This window comes from Agelaius tricolor, unplaced genomic scaffold, assembly GCF_023055355.1.
Source record: "Agelaius tricolor isolate 1412-34295 unplaced genomic scaffold, bAgeTri1.0.p SCAF_2, whole genome shotgun sequence".
Classification (NCBI taxonomy): Eukaryota; Metazoa; Chordata; class Aves; order Passeriformes; family Icteridae; genus Agelaius; species Agelaius tricolor.
Genome location: NW_027269262.1, coordinates 29,370,937 through 29,388,325, shown reverse-complemented (window position 1 = coordinate 29,388,325; position 17,389 = coordinate 29,370,937). Strand labels below are relative to the sequence as shown.

At 40.3% G+C, this 17,389-nt stretch overlaps 1 protein-coding gene across 2 annotated transcripts in view; it reads left to right on the top strand.

Annotated features, from left to right (window-relative positions):
• Positions 1-2,800: 2,800 nt before the first annotated feature.
• The window catches only part of GALNT1 (polypeptide N-acetylgalactosaminyltransferase 1), an 87,730-nt gene continuing 73,141 nt past the window's right edge, over positions 2,801-17,389 (top strand). For both annotated transcript variants that reach the window (XM_071455044.1, XM_071455037.1), the window contains exon 1: positions 2,801-3,390. The gene's annotated coding sequence lies outside the window, so the exon portion shown is untranslated. The remainder of the gene's footprint in view (positions 3,391-17,389) is intronic.

The following is a 17,389-nucleotide window of genomic DNA, read 5'->3' as shown; positions in this document are numbered from 1 at the left end:
GACCTGGTGTTTTGTGGGGTTCTGGGCACATGAAAGGAGTGGCACAGCTTGGGCAAACAAGTAACCAAAGTAAGAAAAAATACTCAAAGTTGTTTCTTGCTTCCCTCTAGGCAATTCTGCAGTATGTATGTTAGAGGAATTTGATAGTCTCATGAAATCAAAAGGCTAGCATTGACTATAATTACAAACCATCACAAAGATTTTTAAAAAGTATTTATTCATTCTCATGACCTAAAGATGTGCATGTTGTAAAAGATCCCTCCAGTAGTAATTTTACAAAGTTGACTTAGTAGTGCTCCACAATCCATAAACCTGAATCTCAGAATAATTCTCTAAATACAACTGCAATAAACATAGCCCTTAAATTATAGACTACATTTTTGAATGTTCACTTCAAAATTACATCTTTTTATTTACAGAGTTTAGTGAATTCATGTCACTTCTTAAAGTGTTTCTGGCTGTATCTAGACATCTCACATTGACTTTTTCTTTTCATGAAATTAATAGCATTTTTGCTAAGTGAGTTTCCTGGACTTGGCAGCAACGCAATAGAATAGTTAATTGAGGTGTCACAAAGGCATTCCACCATTCTACTTGGGATACATCCTATGGCACCATCAATCATAACAGAACAAGTGTTAATCTGCTTGCATACAATAGATCATAAAAAAAAATAGTGTGAATTTAACAATTTTTTGACAGGAAAGCCTGACACTTCTTGTATTATCTGCCTGTGTATAAGTACACACATATTTAGTGCCCAGCCTATAAATGCTAAATGAAGGTAGCTCGACAGCTCCTGCGTGCATTACCTCTCACAGGGAAGCTACCTGTCAGTGCACAGTGCACACACTGCTGAATGTATCAGCTGAACAATGCAGCAAAGCTCAAACATTTAAGTTGTTTAAGCACACAAGGAATCCCATTCAGCTCACGGAAGGTGAACATATGTGAGAGCCCTCCACTGGGCAAAGAATGCCTCCTTGTCCTACTGTTTATGCTTTGGCTACCTTGGTATTTTCACAGGAATGTTTACTCTGTCACCTGACTACACCATCAGGCATTTTCCATAATTTTTTTTTTTTTTTAATATTCAAACTGTTTCAGTCAATATTAGTCAAATCCTCTTTTAGTCGAATTCTCAGTGCACCCTGGTCTTCTCAGGAATCCATCCTGCACTTTTGACTCTTCCCCAGTGAGGGGAGAAAGGCAGATGGACGTCAAATGCAACCACCGTGCTGCTGCCTGCACTCTACTGCTTTAAGAGGCTGGGCCTGAAATAGCTTCAAAATGTACATCAAAATATATGGAGAAACAGAGTCCTGTATGCTACCTCACAAACTAAATGCTCATCCTCAACAGATCTGTGGGTACATGAGGATTCTGAATTCGCTGGTTTTGTCTGAAGAAAAAGCATCCCAAATGAATGGCTGGAAAACCTAAGTGCCTTTAAAAAGGTCTAAGTTACTTTGGAGGGCAGCAAGAGCAAGTGCCACAACAAAAATTAACTCTTAGGGTTAAATAAAATGAAAACACCACAACTTCAAGTGTGTTGTGGATAAAGGGCTAGAACCAGACAGTGACTGAACTTAAAGATTTTTAAAGAGAGAAATAAATGGACACACCAGCAATATCCCCCTAAAAATGATCAGGCATCAGTATGACGTGTTCAGCATTCACCTAACTTTGTCTGCACACTTTTTTTTCCCCTTTCTCTGTTTAAGTTCTATTTTGAATATAGGGTTTCTGCCAAGAAACTTGTTAAAAATGTCTATAATGAACACAGCATGATTTTTGGATTCTGTAAACAAATACCTCTTTAAAGTTATATATCATTTCAGAGACTTAAGATTCACTCGTCAAGGAAACCCAGCGTTTTCTTCACTAAAACTTTGTGAGTTAGACTTTCTAAAGGGGACATACAAACTTTGATCTATAAACTTTAAAAAGCTGAATTTAAGATTAGGGAGAAGATAAAACACTTCACAGAATTTAGATGGCAGTATATATCTTGTTCTGTGTGAAGTAATTTTCTAGTTGTATGGAATAATCTTAGAACACAAACGTAGTACTAGGGCAGGTATGTAACATTTTGATGCTTCCTTGGCCAGGGGCCACTGCTAAGAAGAGGCTTGTTGCAGCCTAATGATCCAATGCAACATTTGTTTCAGCTATTCGTCCCAACATCGCTGCAGGGGCACCACGTTGCCGGCACACAAACTATGCCAAAGCCGTGGCCCAGCAAGGAGCTGGGAGCTGCTGCTGACCCCCACCACAAGGCGTAGCAAAGACGAGCCGGTGCCACGCGGTTCCCGCTCGTCCCCGCCGACCAGACCTGCTTTAAAAGCACACGTTAAGCGCGGGTGCAGCAGGTGCCAGCACAGCAGGGATGACACAGGAAAACACCACACCTGCTCCCCAGTACAAAGCCTGCACGGCCCGGAGAGCCGCCACCCGGCTGGCAGCCACGCACCCGCAGGGCCGCGCTCGAAGCGCCGCAGGGCCCCCTCGGCCAGGGAGCGCCGGGTCGGTGCGTGTTGCACTAGAGCCCGCTAGAGCCGGCAGCCGCCCTCGCCCGGGGCAGGCTGGCACCGGGGGCACCGGAGCCCGCCGGCTTTGCTGCACCGGGCTGGGCGGCGGTTCCCGCCCGCTCCGGGCCCCCGCACGCCCGCGACAGCGACCCCCGCCCCGGGTAGCGACATCCCCGCCACGGCGACCCCCGCACATCCGGGGCAGCGGCGGGGCGGAGCGGGGCCGCGCGGGGCGGTCACCGCCCCTTCCCTGATCCCGCCTCTCCGCGCCGCCGCCGCCGCTGCCGCCGGCGATGGAGACGCGGCGCTGAGCGGGGCTCGGGCGGCAGCGGTGGTGCGCGGGAGAGCGGGCGGGGGCGCCGCCGCCGGCGGCAGCAGCGGGAGCGGCGGAGCGCGGGGCATGCGGAGCGGGCGCCGCCGGGGGGCTGCAGCTGAGGGCTCCGAGGCGCCCAGGGAGGCGGCGGCTCCTCCGCGGGGCTCCGTGTGACCGCGCTGCTGCGCCCGGAGCGCGGCTCCCGGCAGCCGCAGGAAGAGGGGGGCCGAGGCGGCGGCGGTGCAGCGCTGCTTCCCCGGCCGCCCAGCGAGGCGGCGAGCGGAGGCGCCGGCTCCCCGGGGCCGTAGCGGCGGCCGCCTGCAGCCCGGCAGTGCAGCGGCAGCGGCGGCCGCGCCTCAACTTGGTCCGAGGCAGCGGCCGCCGCGACGAGCGGCGTGTGTGCCCGTCCCCGCCGCCGCCCGGAGGATTTACCCTGCGGGACTCTTGCGCTCGGGCGCCCGGTGACCGGGGCGGCAGCGGCGGGGCTGGCGGCGCCTCTCGCCTCGCCCCGACGTCCGCCCCGCAGCGACGGAGAGGAGGGCCGAGGTGAGTGTGAGCTCCGGGCTCCTCGGGTTCCGCTTCCCCCCGCCCCACTCCCGGCCGCGCTGGGGCTCGGGGGAAGGGAAACTCCAAGTTCAGGCAGCGCCGGGCTTCTTCCCTCTCCGGCTGCCTGCGGGAGAGCCGCCGCCTCGGCCGGCCGCCGCTTCCTCCGAGCGGGGTGACCCCGCCGCGGTGCCCGCTCGGAGGCAGCCGGCGCGGGGGACGGGCACACACAGCCTGCGGCTGCCTTCCGGCGGCTCCGCGAGGTGCTCTTGCCGCGGAGAGGGTCGTGGGGCTGGGGACGTCCTGTTGCTGCTTCCAGGGGTCGGAGCTGCCGTGTGTCAGCAGCCTCCGGCAGCGTGGCTGTTTGTGCGTGTGTGTGTGCAGGGGGGAGTACCAGGGCACCATCGTCGGCTCTACCTCTTCACCGCTGTCACATCAAGTTCGTTCAGTTGATGATTATTATGTAACATGTGACTTATATTTTAGAGTTTCTCTTATCTGCTGGGCTCCGGATCAGCCTTATTTTGTTGCATTTTAATTCATAAAGCTGAAGAGGCTCGGAAAAGCTCTCATTCTAATTGGTTGCCGAATGGTTTTCATGTGACTTTGGCCGTGTTAACAGAGGGTTACTACCTCCTTCCACTCTAGGAAAGCAGAAGTGCGTGTCTTCTGCCCCCTCTACCTCCGCCCCCCTCTTATACTATTAAGCATGGGCAAGTTTCTTTAGGTCCCACTTGTTTTTAGTAGATTCTGGAACCTGCCACTTCGTGAACTTAGAGCTTGAGATACTGAAATAGAAACTGATTTTTGTGCAGCAGCTGCTGAGAGAAATAACTTTTATGGCGATGAACAGGAGTGAAACAGCCTCCTCCGTTTATATAAATGATGTTGGCACTACATGAACTGTAAATGAACATAGCCAACAGCTGTGCAAACCAAAACTATGTAACTAACCATGTATTATTATAGCTTGCTGCTCTCAACTTCATTCCTTTGCAAAGACATTGAAGATCATGCTACCCTGAACACTTGGAGCAGCACAGAACTCGTTTTTCTTGTAAATACAAAGAATTACTTATCTTGAAGATAGCACTTGACTTTCTAGTGCCAGCTTCATCATTTTCTGTGACTTGGAATTGTGTCTGTGTCCTCCTGTGATGCTGGCTTTTTTTTAAGTGGTATTGCTAGCACTTTGAATTTGTTTGCTGCATTTTCTCAGGCTTACTTGTGAAACAAGAATGTAAACCTGAGATAGTTATTGTCAGTAGGGAAATTGTGGCAGCATGGTCTTCCTCAGAAAAATGGTACAAACATTACCTGGCAAGGATACCACACACGAGTCACCCTTGAGATCAAGGTGGTAAGGAAGCACATGGACTATTACTGGGTGATGTCTGTCTGCTCAGAATTGTAAGCTACATGAATGAGTATACCTTATTCTTCATGTGCCTTGTTCTTATAGGAATAGGGCAATTCAAAGACACTAATATAAGTCATGAAAATGCTTTGAAAACACCATGTGACAGTCATTTCTTAGCCTAGTGGTGAGGTGGTACTGTTTCACTTTTATACGAAGATTTATTCCTCCCCACTCATCATCTCAAAGTGAATTTGTTTGAATGAGTTCAGGAATAAACTGTTCAGAAAAAGAATGGTGGTAATTTAGAATAAATTTCAATACTGAATTTTTGCTTTAGGAAAATAGTATTCTGCTGTCCTTTCATTGTTGTATATGTGTTGATAACCCATATGTTAGCTGTAAACTTTTAAAATATTTTTTCTTTATTCTTTCACAAAAGAAGTGTAATCTTTGTCTTTGGTCAGAGAACAAAAAGTAGCTCCAGAGGCATGTATCTAAAAAAAAAGTACTTCCAAATATTTAAATCCTTTGAATGCAATTTGCATCATGTTTTGTTCAAGAGACAAGAGATTCTTGACAGATTTTATATTTCTAGTAGGTTTTGGTTTTTTTTTTTTTTTCATTTTAGGGCATATGGTGTCAGACTGTCCATGTAGCACAAAAGTTTCATTCACAGGGCCAAAATGGTATGGTCTTTGGCTCTGCAGTCTTCCCCAGCCTGTGTCTTTAGATGTCTTCTCATGGAAGTGCAGGGACCATCTCTAGACTTAAGCTGAGCTGTATCAGGAGCTGTCACTGCTTATAAAGAAAAGAAATCACTCACAAATTCAAATAAATTGATTTTTTTGTGTGTAAGGTACATTAAAATACCTTTTAATAGTTGTAGTAGTGCTGTTTAAAATGGTGCTGTTTCATACTTAACCAATCACTTAATTAAGAATTTTGGAGTTCTTTTATCTGTCTTAAATTATAACCAAAATCTGGAAGCATGTTATGCTGTCCATCAGGCCAAGTTATAGTGTATCATTTGCTTTCCTGTGTTGCTCTTTGATTTTTAAAGTTTGTTTGGAAGGAGGTGGTTTTGGTGCCCCCCTCCCCCTTTGAAGGGTCAACATGTTGATTTTAGTATTGAAATTGTGACACTGGAGTTTATCTGGAGTTCATCTGGTTGAATAACTCATGACAGACACAAGAAGTGTTAAAGAGGTAAATGTTTAATATTTCTGTTGTAGTATGTGTCTTGTACCAATACTTAATAGAGGTAGGCTTGGATCATTACATGGGATGTTCTTCATCCCAGTCAATTTTTTCTGTCCTCCTTTGAATAATGACAGATTCTTTATTATAAAGATGCACTATAAAGACAGAAGTGAATATTCAATTATGCTTTGTATCAAAAAAGAGTATCTCTGGACTGTGTACTTCCTGCTTTCACTGAGCAGCATCTTAATTTTTGAGGTATAAATTATTTCCCTTCTGTTTACATTTAGTCTTCCTATAACTGTGTTTTTTCATTCTTTGTCTTCTTAAACTTTCTGTTGGATTTCTAATTCTTTACCTAGTCTAATGCTGCAGCAACCTTTTTCAGGTCATCATTAAGAATGAAGCAGTAGTTTTATATGAAGGCAGTTGTGCTAGTGCTTGCCACTGCTGCTTTTGAATTTTGATACTTTTAATTATCAGCAGTGATGTTCTCATATTGAGCAGAGATCTTCCCTGAGTTCCACAGGGATGCTTGTAATCCTCTTGTTTGTACTAGGCCTTTTTAATTTAGAAGGTTGCTGACCATACAAGTAATTATTTAACTTTCAGTGACACTTCTTCTACATTTATTAACATTGACTTTTATCTGCCAGTGTATTACCTGTACATCATGGTTGATTAGCTTCCAGTTGGTTACATTTTTGGACTTATGTACTTGACCAACCTATATAACTATTAACTTTTCTGCTTTCTTTTTCAGCTCATTAATTAGTGCCTTTAAATGTTGCTAGCTTTGTGGATCCTTGAGGCATCCTGCTGTTAACCTTTTGTTGTGTTGCAAGTTTGATTACATATTCCTAGTTCAAACTTCCTGTTTCTTAGCTAGGAATAAAATACTTAAAAGAAAATATGACAGAAATATTGAAAATATATCTGCAGTGTTGAAATCATGGCTTTTACTCAACTGTTAGCACCAGGTCTATTCCTGACAGAAGTACTCTAAATTTAGCATCCCCAAATAAAATGTTTTAACTGCATGCTTGTCATAAAAGCACTTTGACACCATCTTCCGCTAATTCTGGCAAAGCATTTTTTCCCCTTTACAGTCTTTCTAGAGAGCTTAATCCATTATGTGAAATCAGCCCATTGTAAAAATCAATGGAATTGATATACTTTTAGCTAATGTATTAAAGAGCTGGCTAACTGCTCTATTATTCACTTTTTGATTACTTAAATACAGTTTTGCAGTATGAAATATGAAGGTTCTTTAGGGACATTTACTTTCGGCTAAATTGGAAGCTTGTGACTTTGAGCACTGCTTAAATTATCTCATACATGGGTTGTTGTAGGAATTCCCAACTCATGGAGGCATTCTTACCATTGGGTTCACATTGAAGTCTTTTTATAACCCACAAAAGAGAATTAGCTTGAATTCTAAAGCTGTTCACTATGCATCTTACTGAGTGCAGGTTTGTAGTCCCTTACAGAAGAAGCAATTTTGATTCCTCCTGTCTTTGACCAATGGAAGTGAACAGTCAGCATGGAAAAGGTGTGTTTAGCTCATAACCTCAGTTCTCACTGAAAGCAAATGTGCTTGGAGACTTGGTTAGTTAAGAAAAGGTACCCATGGTAAGGTAGTCTTCCTAAGCTGGCTTTTGATACCATTTGCCAACCTTGTTTTTGTGATCCAGAGTTTTATTTTCAATTATTAAAAAACTCTACCACAACATGTTTTTGTTTTGGTTTTTTTTTTTTCTTTCTCCTCTCTTTAAGTGGTAAACTGTGGTATGGAAATTGACTATGAAGAGACTTCAAAACAGTTTTTTTTTCTTTTTCCCAAAGTATTTAATTTTGGCATTGAAGTGGTCAGTTTCATTTCTTTGGAATTAAAAAGTTATCCTTGAGAGTAAGAGCTTTGTAATGGTGCCTTTTCTCATTGGAATCAGTGTTTAATGACCACAGCAACTCTCATTGATAGTTTCAGCTCTGTTGTCAGACTACCAGTTAAGAGAAATATACAGATAGGAATTGGAGCACTGTTTGTGCTGTGTTGCAGTTCTGTGTAATCTGATGGTCCTCAAGACATTTGTGTTTGTTCTCCTGTGAGGAGGTACCACTAGAGAAAAACAGTGTAAAGCAGCAGCAGCAGCTTGCTGCTGTGGACATTCAGACTCTGGGACTGGCTCATGTAAAGCTGCTGTGAAATTCACTCTTAGTTAAGGAGGGAAGTGTTTTCATACTTTTTTTTTTTTCTTGTGCTATGCTGGTATCAACTTTTAGAAACTTTACTCTTTTAGAAGACTTATCCAACAGATAATCCAGTGCAGTGTTTTGCTGTCTAGCTGAAAGGACTTTAGCATCCTTTGGAGGCAGAATATGTGAACTGCTCTTTTGTTCCTTAATTCTCATCTTGCTTTATAAGACTTTGTCCTGTAAATTGCAAGCCAGTGTAATATTGTAATTTTTTTGGAAAATTTTACTTTGTTTTCAATAGTACTAATATTGGTTAAACTGTGCAAGTGGTAGAATCTCTAGGAATTATATATTTTTTTAATGGGATTTCTTACTGTAGGTAAACTCTTAGTATTTTTTGTACAAATATTTCTTTGTAATGGAATGCAGTACTATTTTCATGTTGAGTTCTAATATATCTTCCTGTAACAGGGTTCTTGATGTGTAGATGAGGTCATACAAGAAAATTTGTCATCCTGGTTATGTGGAACAATTGAGTCAGAATGATATTCAGCATCTAAGTTGCTTGTGAAAACTTGTTACAGGCAAGGGAGAGGGTATGTCATGCTGACTTTTTATTTTTACAGTGCATTAGAATAGACTCCAGAATTTCAGCTGGTGCTTCCTGTCAGCCACAGGAATGATGAAAATAACAGAGGTAACAGAGGACATACATATCTCTCAATAAGTAGTTTGACAGGAGGCAGGAATACTGGTCTGATTTTACAGGCACCACATGACAAAGGCCAACAGAACCTGAAGAACTTGAATCCCAATCTGTTTACTTTTCCATAGCCACAGGTTATTGTTATCTTATTTCTTTTTCATGCCTTTTAAACCTGCACTCAGTATGCTAGGAGTGCTTTAGTGCAAATTGTGAATGATAACCAGAATTATTCTGACAATTAAAGGGAAAGTGATTCTTCCAGGGAGAAGGAAACAAATTTTGGGGTTGGGCTTTTGAGTTTGCCCTTTTTTTTTTTCTTTTTTTTTTTAAAGGGTTTGTTTGTTTGGTTTGTTTTGGTGTTTTTTATTTGTTTTTCAGATGTCCGTGAGAAACAAACCAGGGGAAGATGGGAATACTGGTAACAGGTTGGAATCAATTGTCAGTATATATAGAGAGATTTGAAAATTCCTATTAGATAACTGAATGGTGAAGCTGACTAAAAAACACAATGAAAAATTGATCAAATGACCACGTATGTCTTTAAAGACAAAGAAGTATTTAGTATTGGTCTGAATTACAGAAAATGCTGAGTTGGAAAGGACCCACAAAGATCTTCGAGTCCAGCTCCTGTCCGTGCACAGGACCCATCCCCAAGAGTCACACCATGTGCCTGAGAGCATTGTCCAAACACTTCTAGAACCTTGTCAGGCTGGCTGACCACTCCTCTGGAGAGCCCAGGCACTTCCAGTGCCTGACCACTCTCTGTGTGGAGAACGTTTTCCTCTTGTCCAACCCAGACCTTCCCAGACACAACTTCAGGCCACTCCCTCAGGTCCTGTCACTGTCACCTCAGAGAAGAGATCAGTGCCTGCCCCTCCTCTTCCCCTGATGAGGAATTTGTAACCATGATGGGGTCTCCCCTCAGTCTTCTCCAGGTTGAACAGACCAAGTGACTTCAGCTGCTTCTCATTCAGCTTCCCTCAAGCCCTTCACTATCTTTGTTGTCCTCCTTTGGAGGTTCTCTAATAGTTCTGTGTCTTTCTTGTATTGTGGTGCCCAAAACTGAACACAGTTCAGTGTGGGATCAAGGTGAGGCTGCCTAAGAGCAGGACAATCCCCTCCCTTGACCAGATGTCTCCACAACAGTATTCAAAAATGAGTTTAACTACCATGGCCAGGGTGAGCAAGGACTAAGATCAAGCATAAAGCTGCCTCTCACCCCAACCCAAAGTGGGTAACAAGTAGATGTCATTTCATGAGGTCAGTTCTTAACTGTGCTAGGTGTTAATTTTTTAAAAAACAGAGTAAACAAACCCCATGTACAATAGGCTTCCAAATCTTCTGATGGCCCAAAAGCTTATTAGTTGTGGGCAAAAAATTAAGATTGATCAGAGTTGTCTTTTCACTCAGTGACATTCATCAGTTTGATTACCACTATGAATAATTTAGCATTAAGAGCAGCCCAGGCTCTTATGTGCATATCCTGTTCATTATGTTTCTGCCTTAAATACATTCAATTGAGAACATTCACTGATGGAGCACTTTTAAAGTATCTTTAAGGACTCATTTAGGTTAAAATTAAACTAATGGATTTATTTAATTTTCAGTTCATTACATACTTAGGGTAATTGGGATTGATACACTTTTCAAACACAGAAGCTGAAACCTAATTTTAGGTGCAAAACTCAGCTTTAACTACTGTTTCCAGACAATACTTCTGTTAGGAATTATTTCTGTTTGTCCTGATTGGAATATTAATTTGAATGTCCAGTTTCTGAGTTTGCCATCAAGAAATTAAATATGCATCTTCACATAACTTGTTTTTTTTAGATGACTGTGGTTTTAAAGGTTACTGTCTATAATGTCATGTGAATGAATCAAATATCTGCTATCTTTTTCTTTGAAAAATGGTTGAAGAGGGCACACCAGAACAGTCCCAAAGAGTTACTTAAATAACAACTCTACTTAGAATAGCAAAGAAAACCCCCACCCCTGCTAGCAGTGTGTAACTTTGTTCATCCCTTTTCCAATATACTCTTCCAATTTTTTCTTCAGGGCTTTCTGATCAGAAATTTTAGAAAGCTGGGTACTTAAATTAGTAATAGTTTAGTAAACTTGTTTTGTTTTCAAATTCTGAAGATAGTGTGGATGTGTACACATCATACAACAAATATTAAGCTTCCTAAGGTGCAGCAGAGGTGCTTTGATTTATTTGAAATACGTATTTCAAGAAAAAAGAAAGTCATCCCTTAAGGCCCTCTGTCTGCAAAGAATGGTTATATAGTTGAAGAACTTCTTCAGGCTGACGTTTCTAAATATTTTATTTTGAGGCTTATTTTTGTGAACTGAAAGATCAGAAATGGCATGAAAAATACAGAGTTGTTCAATAACTTTAGGAAGCAGAAAAGCACAGTACCACCTCCATGAGCCCTAATGCAGGTCAAAAATACACTCTGTACTTTCTTACAGGCTTTGAAAGGCCTTTAGATTCTTACTGGGACTTGTTCCTTGCTCTGGTGCTGTGTGTGTATAAGCAGGGTTACAGATAGGAAAGTCCAGTAAGTTAAACATACATTTGCTTCAGATTTAGCTTTAATATAATTAGCTGTCATCTTAGAAGGACAGCCTGGCAACCTTTTGGGAATGTGGTCTGAGATAGCTGTGAGAAAACAACTCCGAGCTGCTCAGTGGGCCCTTTCCTGCAGCTTCTGCTGTGGTTTAATTGGGCACTGAAGTGAACAGGGAGAACCATGTGACATGAGGGATGCTCAGGAATTCTTCATTCTTTGTCAAGTTCCCTGCTAGAATAGAACAGAGTGGGGCAGCTGCTGCTATGTTAGATTGCAAACTCATCAAAGATGTTTTAGTTTGTTGGTTTTTGGGTTATTTTGAGCATCAAATTGGTTTTATGTATGATATCACAGGTTTTATGGACACTGGAATAAAAGAATTTGAAATTGTGTAGCCTAAGCTGCCCTTAAAGATGATGTTGATCTATACAGAGTTCCAGAAGTAAATGGCTGATAATCTAGCCTTCAAAACAACTGATGTTATGAGGGCTTAAAATTGTTCTTAGTATAGCTTTACAAAAAAAATAGTGTTCATTATAGGTTTTTGTGTGCTCTAAAATTTGTATTTGATGTTTAGCTGTGAATAGATTCATTGAATTGCTAGGAGCTGCATTAATATTTTATCAAGTCTAAAGTTGTGTGTTGGTCGTTAAAATACTGCTTGTATTTTAACTTTGTTGTACAAAATGTTAAAGAAGAGAAAAGCATTGGTACCATGACTGCCCAGTGACACTCATGGACTCCTGCAGAAAATATTAAGCAATCCATCAACTCTTGCAAGAGTGCATTTGGAAGATAAGAAGATATTTAAATGTGGTACATCAGAGCATCTGAAGAAAATCTGAACTTGGATAATTGAAAGGCAGGTGGTACAGCCTTTTTTTTTTGCTATTACATACTCAAATGCTATTTCATAATATTATTCACATTATTCTGCTATGGTGTCATGTCATCAAATGAAAAAGAGTGTTTAGAAAGCATGAAGAATTCAAGGAGTCTAGTGAGCAACCAGAGCTGGTTAAAACATTTTAAAGTAATTAATACATTATGTATGCAGACTCAGCACAAAACTTTTTTCTCTAGCAAAATATACTTGCCAGATTCTATATCTAATTTTGTGCTGCAGTTCTAAATCATAAAATCTTTATACCTGCAGTAGTTAATTAAAAAAAAATTACGGTAACCAATGCCCACAGGAAGCAAAGTAATCTTGTGTATTGAATTTGTTAAATCTTTAAGAAAAGAAACACTATAAAAACCATTAAACCAACCCCCTTGTTACTAGACATAATTTATCTTCTTTCCTTTCCTCCTCGTGTTTCTTTCTTTTAGTTGCTTTTGGATCTTGCAGCACTGTCAAATCACATCTTTTATTCTGTCTTTCCATGTCCAGGAAAACTAATCACTCTTCTGCAGGCAGTTAATGCTTGAAATCTGCTGTGTGCAAGAAACCAATTGACCCAATCTCAGCTGGGATTTGATTCATGAAAGTACAACAATATGTAATTTTCTTGCTTTGGATCATATCAAAGCTTTCTTATGCAGTTTTAGACTATTATGACTATTCATTCTTCCCCCAAATTGTTCTTTCCCAAACACAGTAGGAGCTTCTAAGAGCTTGAAACAATGGTTTCTCTATATTTTGCAAGTGTTATGTATATTTGAGAGGCATCTAAGGACTCCTTTTTTAACCACATTTTCCTCTGTATGGAAAACTTCATAAAACATCTTGCTTTCTGCCAGTAAAACAATGCCTTTTATTTGGTTTTTTTTATAGTGTACCTCATGTTATTTGCAGTAGAGTTGAATAGCAGTGAGTTCTGGTCACTAGTTTGCAGTATTCTGCTAGTTTTGATTACTAGCATTTTTAATCAAAGAATCTAAAATGGAATGATGTTTAAGGTGAACAAACTGTCTTTATGACCACTTCTGTGCAGAAGAGTTAAATACCATGCACATCAGGCACTTATTTCCAAATCAGATGTTTGACTTTGCAATCTTCATAGCTACATTTTCAACTCTGTGGCTGTAAAAATATTTGAAACCAACTTTCTTACAACCAAACCATCTTTTACTGCTATGATTCACTACCGCTTCCGTCGGCAGGGATGAGCTGTGTGGGATATTTCTGTGGAGCAAACCCAAGAGGAATTTTTCATTATTCTAACAGACTGTTTGCTTCTTTATCTGTCACTTGTAAAATGCTGGCTAATTGTTAGTTAAAAAACAGCTTATGTCAATTATTGTTGTAGCACACCACCTTAGGTTTCCATGATTTGTGATTTCTCCATTTCTTCCATTTGTCTGGGTATGTGATGAGTAGTTGGGTGAATCATTAATTTTATTCAGAAGAACGTGGTAATGATTCAAGAACGAGAGTGGAGAAATGTATCCAAAGGAAGTTAAAATAATAGAGTAATTTGGGGGTTTTGATACATGATTTCACATTTCTTAGAGATCTGGCTGTCTGAAAGTGAAGCTCAGTGTTTTCCAGAAAATCATCACTTTTAGTGTAACTCAAGAATTTAAATTTAAAAAAAAAGGAAATTACCTCAAAGTCAGCTAACTGTGAATGTTCATTTTACTGTACTGGTGCTTGGAGAGTATCCAGAAAAGATGTAAGGTCTTTTATTTTCCTTTATATGTGAGTTATTATTGACATAATTTAATTTACTAAAGATATTTCAATGTAGTTTGAATAGCTTAATGAGTTTCTTTATGTTTTAACAATTTATTAAACTGTTACATAAAAGGTAAAACTAGGATATGTCAGGGAAGTGAGACAAGGCTTTAAGAGCAAAATGAAGACTGGTGTATTTGAAGTAGATTGAAGTCCAGTTGTGGTCAGGCTTATTGAAGAGGAAATCATCACAATGGCCCAACTGACAAACACTGTGTTTAAAATTTCCATTTCCAAGTCTTAGGTTTTGAGGAAAGGAGTTTAGCTCTTTTGGTGGTGGCTGGAACTGGAGAAGTTTAACCAGTCTTATGCATACTTGTTGAAGAATTATCTTCCTTTTCCAGAAGGGATTTGTTTCAGATGGATGGGTAAAAAGCCAAAAAAAATCGTAAAAGCTTGAATGTTTGTGGAGGAACATAAATGAAAAGCCTCCAAGCTTATGAAGTCAACTGTGTGTAAACTAGGGAAATTTTAAAACACTTCTGTGTTAAAACTGTGTATATGTCTGAAAATCTTTGTATCCACTGTAAATGAAGGTTAATGGAGGAAATACTGTTTTCTGTTCAGCTTCAAAAAGAAAGCTTAAGATGAATAAAAAAATTTTTTTTTTACTCTTTCAAGAGAGAGGAAAGTTAAGGACAAAACTTTAATACACAAAAAGCGAATACACAAAACTTGAAAACGTTTGGCTTTGCCTGCATATGTATGGATCAAATGTCCAGACTTAAGTGATGGGAGGGGCATTTCCCTGGGTGTAGCACCACTGGCTGGGATTCTGTTCTCTGCCCACAGTTTGTCTGCCTGGTTTCTGATCCTATGTCAAGTGTGGTGACATTGACATGTGGTACTCCTTTTTGTAAAAGCTAGTAGTGTTTTTACTTGAAGATTGCCCCAGTCAGGCAATAAAAATCTTTTTGGCTGGAGAGGAAGAGTTGCCTTTTCAAGACAGTTTGATCTCCTACTCTGTTCACCCTCAGTCCTCCCTCATTGTTACCCTGTGCCCCCACCACCCTCCTGCTCCAGTTTGTTGATTGTTGATTTTTGATGGGCAAAAATCCCCAAAATATTAAATTGACACAATTTTGGAGAAAATTGAAAAAGGCAACTCAACTTTTACCTGTTGTTTTCTAGCCTGCCAGTTCAGCAGTGAGCCTTGCTTTTGACTGGCCAGATGGGATACCTGAACCTTGGAACAAACCTTAGCATCTGATACCCACTGACGATTTGGTAATTAAGAGGCATAGAAAAGATGTCTTAGTATTGTGAGGGGAATGGACATTTTGGAGGTGGAGGAATAAAGGTGAGCTTGTAAGAGGCAGCAGCAGCAAGGTGCTGAGGTTATTGTTGTCTGTGGAAGACAAACCCAAAATTCTACTTTCCACAAGGCAGGATAAATTGTTTTAACAAGATATGTTTGCAGATAGACCACAATTTATTTCTAAGTATTAACATTCTGTCAGTTTGTTTTTTTTTTTTTTTTTTAGTGTGCTGTGCCTGATACTGCAGCTGCTCCTTGTAAATTATAAAAAAAAAAGTATCCAGCTGCTGCTACAGGGCAGTTTATTAGAAAAGCATAGTGGTAAAAGTTAAACTGGTCTACTTATATTAATGGATGGTTGATCATGTTTCTTCTTCCTGAAACAAAATTTCCACAGTTTGCTTAGGAACTATTTGGTCTGAATTTATGGAAAGAGTTATTTTTGTATCTTTTATTCTTAATGGGAATAGTTGAAAGTTGCTGGTAGAAGAGACAATTAGCTGATAAAGTGACTATTTTGTAAGTATGACATCTCCTGTTCCTCTGTTGGGAAACCAAAGAGGAGAACAGGAGAGCAGACTAGATGAAAAGATTAATGTATTGTTCATACATATAAAGTGTGTAAGCTGGTGTAATTAAGAAGAGTGATAACCCAGGTTATTTGCTTTCTGAATTGCATGAGGAAAAAGAAGGAAAGAATCTTAATTTACTGTCTTTGTGCTGATATTTCCTGCACTAAAATCAAACTGGGTACCTTATTCTTATGGGGTTACCATACTCTTATAAACAATACCTTATATACCTTGCTCTAATAAACAATACTCTTGACTTTTCTTAATGAATGCTAGTAGCTGATATGATTTTAAAGACTTGACTGTTACTGAAGTGAAATGTTAGTGTAAGAATGGACAGATTTTTAACATTGCTGTTACCTGTACTTTCATTCCAGTTTTTACCTTAATTATCTGCTTTTGTACATGTAATAAATATTAACTTTCTTGGCACAAACCAGTGTAATCATGAAAGGAGTTGGTTGCATCAAGCCTTGAAATTACTAAATCCTAAGAAAAAGTGTAGTTGTCTTAAGGTGCATTGTATCTATTTTTTAATCTCTTGGTAATGGTATCTGAATTATATGTTTAGCTTGGTCTTTCTGACAGGGATTACTCTGCATGTTAGCAAAAAAATTCCAAATTGCATGTAATATAAAACATCCTGCTACACTTGAATTTCCTGCCATTCTGGTGATGTTCATGGGTCACTGACATACTTTTCAAAGCATTATAAGTAAATCACTGGGTCACAATATTGAAAAACTGTACTGTTGGCTCCTCAGCTTGGAATTATTTCGGTAAGTGTGTACCTCGTAAATAGTTAGAGGCTAGGCCTCCTGCTTTAAAATCTGATAATGAGACATTGCTTTGTGGAGAACTATTGCAGAAGTAGATTGCCTCAAAGAGCAAATATTTGAGATTGAGGAGAATTGGGATTGGATGGCAAGAGTGATGCTACCACGCATCTTTTAGCAGGTAAAAGTAGTTTGCATTGTGTCAGAATCAGAGGCTTTTGCAGGTTCATCAGGAGCTCAAAATAAAGTCAGACAGGTACTGGGCAACATAAATTCTGTAGGAAAAGGGAACAGAAAAGTTGGCAAGACAGAATAAAATGTGTTGCTCTAGAAGATAACGAAATATTTCAATGGCTAAATAATATTTCACTACTTCTTCTGTCAAATAGTGATGTTACATAGGTATAGCAAGGTAATTAGTAAAAGAGATGGCAAATCCAGAACTGTGAAGGGAATGTGGAAGTGTTGATTTGGAACAATTCACCTATTGACAGATAAAAGTTCTGACTAGTGCCTGTTCAGCCAATTTCACATAGGAAAAACATCAGTTTGACCTTCTTCCTTCCTGTCCCTCTGGACTCTGACAAGGGCAAAATTTACTCTGACATAGGATTTAGTTTCCAGGAAAATACCAGTGGGATCTTTGCAAAATCTGGGATGGGTTTATATGCCCCAGTAAAATAT